Here is a 7,130-nt window from a genome sequence, read left to right as displayed (position 1 = left end):
GAACGTACTTCTTTAAGTAATTATCCCTATCCCTGCAAACCCTGTAGCTCAAGTCATTACAAGGAATGCCTAAGGAACAGCACAAGAAAGTACAAAAGCGAAGAACACAAATTTCGCAAAACACACGCCAAAGGTGCTCGGGATTGGATAATCCTCTGTAACTGGAGAAGACCAGGCCCCCCTAACCCCTATATGTTGTTTCTCCAACCCTTTTCAGACTTGATTGTGTCTTTACATATGGACATCTTTTCAATCGGGTAGAGGTGGTAGAATGGTTCCTCAAGTGGATCTTACAAACTTTGTAACAGAAAAGAAGATCTATGATATCAAGATCCAGACCTCTGCCACGAGTCAGTAGTAGCAGAACGGATAGGATCCTAAAAAAATTTGGATTTACTTACAGAGGGGAGATCCCTAGTTTATTGAAAACATAGTTAAAGAAAGGATGCAAAGGGAACCTAATGATAGTCAACTGAAGATGGGTAAACAAGACTTCGCCTGGAAGAAGGCCAGCACCAGTCCTGATATCCACATCTTTAGGGCAGTTTCTGTGATACCCCTCGGATCCGAGACACGGGTTGATCAGGCCCAGGCCCAAACCCGAGGGAGTATCAAACAATTAATATTTTATAGCGAACACAGAATACAAAATGACTTAAGAAATGAAAGTTTAAAGCTGAAAAGAAACTAAAAGATAATCCTTAAATAATTAAATACTTAAATTTGATAAACCAAATATCCATAATTTGAACAACTCGGGAATCCATCTCTAGTGGACCCCTAATAAAAGTCTCACACTAAATGAAAGTAAAATAAAAGATAAAACCCAAATCCAAGATCTGGAAAGAAACCCTACATCTTCGGTAGAATGGAAGATCGTCTCTGCTCTGCACGAACAAGCTCAAGCCTGGAACTGACGTACACCTGAAAAATAGGGGTGGGTCAGGCCCACGAACAAGTTCTAACCTACTACAATCCAAGCAGAGACTCGATACGCATGTACATACTAAATCGTTCAACAATAACTAATAATCCGTACGTAAATATATCCACACTACTGGACTCTCGCTAGGCCATGAAGGGGGTCTCAACCTGGATAGAAGGCATCACACAATACGCACCTGAGTGGGTATGAGTACCTAAACCTAAACAGGGTATACCTCAACCTTCACAGTCAGCTACACATCCAACTGCATATACGCACCCTAACCGTCGACCCTGAGACTCAAGCTCATGACACGGTAACATAAAAATATATCTAAACTCCGTTTCTATCCATCCACCAGAAATCCAGTAAGTCACTCGGCGTAGTCAACCGTACCGACTTATATATAAGGAGGATTGTAGTTTATAACCCGTGCCCTTACTCCAAAATAGGTAGGACTTAGCAATTTGAGCTAATCCAACCCAGTATGTCACCGTCCCATACCGGTACATACAATCCAATCCGTCCAATAGTTGATAAAGCATCGATAATTATAACAACAATATCAACAATTCCATACTAAACATAATAGAATGCATTAGCAACCATTCTTAAAAATACCAATAATTGATTCACATTGAAAATATAAATATCAATGTCAACTACTCCTTACTATGCATCTTGAAATAGATAATCAACATGCTTATTTACATGCACAGTTGACAAAATAATGACCATATAAATGTCAATACCAACAGTCCAAACTAAACATGTTAGAACAGATTAACAAACATGCTTAAGTAAGCCAATTCAGAATCCATAATTTGATCATACAGGGCTTTCTTTATAATGATAACCTATTCCCAGTTTCCATAGAATTAACAGAGCCTAAATAGATATTTTCCCACTCACATCCATAGCATGCAGAATAAATGTAAGTAATCTATTATACTTATCGTTTCCTGTCCAACAACTTGCCGCACCAACCGTTAAATTTAATCATCAACTAATTTTCAGTGAAATATAAATTTTTAGCATAGTTTCTATTGTCATGAACATATAATTCGAGTGGACAAGCTCTCACAGAAAATTTCTAATATAATTAAGAAATTAGAAACTCCAAATCTACACAGTCTACAAGACCTTCGTAATTAACTCCATGTAATCCTAATGGTTAACGCTTTGTGTCCAATTTTATATAATCTGGTCTTTGCATATTTATGTTTACCCTAGACCACTCCTAAATCACCCATTACAGTATTCATTCACCAATAAACACATTAAAACAATCACAAGGAAGCCTAATCACTGAAAAAAATTTGGAAAAACAACCCACAGAATCAAAACTCACGCATAAACAACCGGGAGCCGGCTCCAGAATATTGGAGCCGCCTCCAATGGCCCTGGAGCCGGCTCCTAGACCATTGGAGCCGCCTCCAGTCCAAGGGGAGCCGGCTCCAATCCAATAGGAGCCGGCTCTCTCCCTCCTCTTCTTCGTGTTCTCCTCTCCGGTCGCCGTTTACGCCTCCCACACTTCACAGTAGAGGTTTTCAGAGAGTTTCAATTAATCCTAGGAGATTCCAGTCCTTAACTCAGTCCTTATTATGCTACTAATATGGATTAAACCAAGAATTAAATAGGACAGTTCAAAGTTTAACAGTTTACAAGTTTTAAACCCAAAATCAGTTTCAGTTACACTCTAGGCATGACACAGACAACGTCTTTTATTTTTAAACCTGTAATTCATCCTGGAACCATTGAGTATGCAAAGAACACGAGTATAAGGGAGAGAGTAAGGTTAGAACTTGCCTTGTGAGATTTTTGTTAAAATCTATACGTTGTCGTCTACACTCGCCGGCGACTCCTACTGCAACTTCCTCTGTTCCTCGTTTCTAATTCCACAGACGTGTTTTGGTTGTATTATTTTGTTCCCTAAGCAGACTTATCTTATATATTTATAGGCAACCAAAACCCTAAGTCCAATTATACCTACAGTCTGAAACGAGGCCCATAAACTCAACCTAGGTTATAAACCTTGTCGGCTCCTTAAATAACCCTAAACCTAAACAGAACTAAAACCCTAACCACACTTTTTTTTTTTACCTAGTCACAAACAAAATAAAACATGTAATTACTAATTTAACAAAAAAAAAAGTCCAAGTTAACTACTAATTCAATTAAAGAAACAAATAAAAATTCCAATTAATGTAGAGAATGCAAATAATTAATTAACCCAAAGAAAACATATAAACTAACTAATTAATTCAAATAACACTGAACAGAAAACAATTAAACAAATTAATGTCAAATAACACTGAACAGAAAACAATTAAACAAATTAATGAACCAAAAATAATTAATAAACAGAAAACAATTAAACAAATTACCGAGACTATCCTTTCAAAAATTAGGGGTATTACATTCTTCCCCCCTAACAAAAGGAATTCCGTCCTCGGAATTCGCTCTTACCTTCTTCCAAAATATCAGGAAATTGCGAGCGAATGACATCTTCCCGTTCCCAAGTAGACTCAGCCTCATTGTGATGACTCCACTGAACACGAACCAAAGGAATAACCTTATTACGAAGAATCTGATCTCGTCGATCGACAATACGACACGGTGGCTCTAAATAAGTTGCATCCGGTTGCAACTCAATTTCCCCAACATCGATATGCTGATATCGATCCTCATCTCGCAGAAATTTCCGCAACATGGAAACATGAAATACGTTGTGAACGCGATCCAAAGTATCTGGAAGTGCCAACCGATAAGCGACAGCTCCAACGCGATCCGTAATCATGAATGGACCGACAAACCGCGGAGACAACTTCCCTTTCTTCCCAAAACGCATAACACCCCTCATAGGAGATACTTTAAGAAGAACCTGATCCCCAACTTGAAACTCCAAAGCACGAGTGCGACGATCAGCATAGCTCTTCTGCCTACTTTGGGCAGTACGCATGCGATCTCGAATAAGAGCAATCTTTTCAGAGGTATCCTTGATGAACTCAGGACCTAAGAATCGATTCTCTCCAACCTCCATCCAACAAACAGGTGATCGACACGGTCGACCGTATAACGCCTCAAAAGGTGCCATCCCAATAGTCTTCTGGAAACTATTGTTATAAGCAAACTCCACAAGTGGCAAATATTCCTCCCAGTGGCCCTTGAAATCCAGAACACACGACCGAAGCATATCTTCCATAATCTGATTCACCCTCTCAGTCTGTCCGTCAGTCTGAGGATGATAAGCAGTACTAAGGTGTAACTCCGTACCTAAAGCCTGCTGAAAACTCTTCCAAAATCCAGATACAAAGCTCGAATCCCTGTCCGATATAATAGACAATGGAATGCCATGTAGCTTCACAATCTCTGAAATGTAAAGCCTCGCCAACTGCTCCGAAGTGTAGTCAGTGCAAATAGGCAAGAAATGAGCTGACTTGGTCAACCTATCCACAACGACCCATATGGAATTATGCCCCTTGAAAGAATTTGGCAACCCTTCCACAAAATCCATAGATATGCTCTCCCATTTCCACTCCGGAATTGGTAGTGACTGTAGAGCTCCTGGCGGCCTCTGATGATCAATCTTAACCATCTGACAAGTACTACACTGAGAAACAAAAAGAGCAATGTCCCTCTTCATACCTGCCCACCAAAATTGCCGCTTCATATCTTGATACATCTTATCGCCTCCTGGATGAATAGAGAACTCAGAGTGATGAGTCTCAGTCATCACATCCTTCCTCAAATTATCAGCAGAAGGTACCACTAACCGTCCCTTGTACCTTAAACCTCCATCAGCCCCAACATGGTAGAATGGAACCTCTCCGGAAGCTATCTCTGTGACCTTGTCGACACATTGCTGATCAGTGAGTTGTGCTTGTAAAACCTTGCGAATGATGGAAGGTGTAACCACCATGCAAGCCATAAAAGCATCTGACAACTCATCTACATTCTTCAAAGTATTCCACTCAGTAGTGAATAGAGCAGAAAGACTACCAACGGGTCGGCGACTGAGTGCATCCGCCACCACATTCGCTTTCCCTGGATGGTACTGTATAGAGAAATGATAGTCTTTTACAAACTCCAACCATCTGCGCTGTCTCATATTCAGCTCCCGCTGAGTGAACAAGTACTGCAGACTCTTGTGATCACTGAATAATCTGAAAGACTCACCCAACAGATAATGCCTCCAAATACGCAAGGCAAAGACCACTGCTGCCAATTCCAAATCATGTGTCGGATAATTAAGCTCATGAGGCTTAAGTTTTCGAGATCCATAAGAAATTGGTCGCTCCTCCTGCATCAATACACATCCAAGACCCTGCAACGATGCATCCGTGTAAACAAGATACTCTATCCCGCTTTGCGGAGTAGCCAGAACCGGTGCAGAAGTCAACTTCCTTTTCAGCTCATCAAAAGCCCGCTGACAGTGCTCATCCCACACGAACTGTACACCCTTCTTGGTCAGATGAGTGAGTGGTCCTGCTATCTTGGAGAACCCCTGGATGAATCTCCTGTAATATCCTGCCAGACCGAGAAAACTCCGAATCTCTGTAGGTGATGTAGGCTGTCCCCACTCAACCACCGCCGAAACCTTGGCCGGATCCACTGCGATCCCCTTTTCTGACACCACGTGACCCAGAAATTTCACCTCCCGCTGCCAAAATTCACACTTCTCGAACTTGGCATACAACTGGTGTTCACGAAGCGTCTGCAAGACTATGCGAAGATGTCTAGCATGATCGTCCTCCGACCGAGAATAGATCAAGATGTCATCAATAAAGACAATAACAAATTGATCCAAATAAGCCCGGAAGACTCTATTCATTAAATCCATGAACACTGCAGGTGCATTAGTCGTCCCAAACGGCATAACACGAAACTCATAAGAACCATATCTCGTGAGAAACGCTGTCTTAGGAACATCCTGCTCCCTAACCCTCAGCTGATGATACCCAGAACGCAGATCAATCTTGGAGAAGTATGTGGCTCCCCTTAACTGATCAAACAAGTCATCAATCCTGGGCAAAGGATACTTGTTACGAATCGTAACCTTGTCCAACTCCCTGTAATCTATACATAGACGAAGCGAACCATCCTTCTTCTTCACAAACAGAACCGATGCTCCCCAAGGTGATGTACTCCTACGAATAAAACCCTGGCTGAGTAACTGCTGAATCTGATCCCTCAGCTCTCTCATCTCCACCGGTGCCATCCTATAGGGTGCCCTAGCAATAGGCGCAATGCCTGGAGCTAGGTCTATCACAAAATCGACCTCGCGACTAGGTGGCAACCCTGGAATCTCCTGAAATACATCCGGGAAATCCTGTACAATTGGTATGTTATCCAATGACACAGTAATCCCCTCATCCTTTTCCTCCTCCACATGGAACAAATAGGTGCTACCGCCTCCTTTAGAACGTGGCATAACTACTACGTACATATCCTGACCAGGTATGGTAAAAATAATAGATCTATCAAAACAATCAACTTGGGCATGGTAGTGAGACAACCAATCCATCCCAAGTATCACGTCATAAGTGTGCATGTCCAGGACCAATAGATTGGCTAGAAATCTGAGTCTGCCAATATCTAGTGTCACAGGCCCATCACTCTCATGTATAATAGCTGTATCACCCAATGGTGTAGAAATACCCTGAGGTCTAGTACATACCCTCGTCCTCATCCCAGATAAAGCAACAAAAGTCCTAGCTACAAATGAGTGTGTAGCACCCGTATCAAATAAAACACGTCCATGTAAACCATGAATAGGAAACTTACCCTCAATAGTCTGAGGTGCCTGAACATCCTGTGGCTTGGGGTTATACACCCTGCCATAATGCAACTGCTGTGGCGCCTGTCCCTGAGTCTGCGGCGGTGCCGGTAAAGCCAGATGTGTCTGTCCCTGAATCCGTGGAACCTGTGGAGCTGGTAGAGGCACTGGCCCCCTCTGTCCCTGCTGCACATACTGTCCCTGTCCCTGTCCCTGTCCTGCTTTAGGACACTGCCTGGTGGTATGACCATACTCTCCACAAGTGTAACAACTACCCTGGAAAGTACCAAATGGCCTCCTCTGTCGGTTAGCCTGTGGCTGACCCTGTCCTGCCTGTGGTCCCCCATTCTGTTGCCTCTGAATAGGTGCCCCATTCCGATGAGCACCTGAACCACCCTTGTGTTTCTTCCAAGGCTGTTGCCCTTG

General features: G+C 42.4%; 1 long non-coding RNA gene across 1 annotated transcript; it reads right to left on the bottom strand.

The window, feature by feature from the left end:
- Positions 1–688: 688 nt before the first annotated feature.
- On the bottom strand, positions 689–6,868 carry LOC132302223 (uncharacterized). Its single transcript, XR_009480778.1, has 2 exons — positions 6,713–6,868; positions 689–924 (listed from the first exon to the last, which is right to left on the bottom strand). It is a non-coding gene; the product is annotated as an uncharacterized LOC132302223 (long non-coding RNA).
- Between the last annotated feature and the right edge of the window lie 262 nt (positions 6,869–7,130).

This window comes from Cornus florida, unplaced genomic scaffold, assembly GCF_030987335.1.
Source record: "Cornus florida cultivar Cherokee Brave unplaced genomic scaffold, ASM3098733v1 CherokeeBrave_3.0.0_Hap2_Chr04, whole genome shotgun sequence".
NCBI lineage: Eukaryota > Viridiplantae > Streptophyta > Magnoliopsida > Cornales > Cornaceae > Cornus > Cornus florida.
The sequence above is the reverse complement of the archived record's forward strand: the minus strand, read 5'-3'. Positions and strand labels throughout refer to the sequence as shown.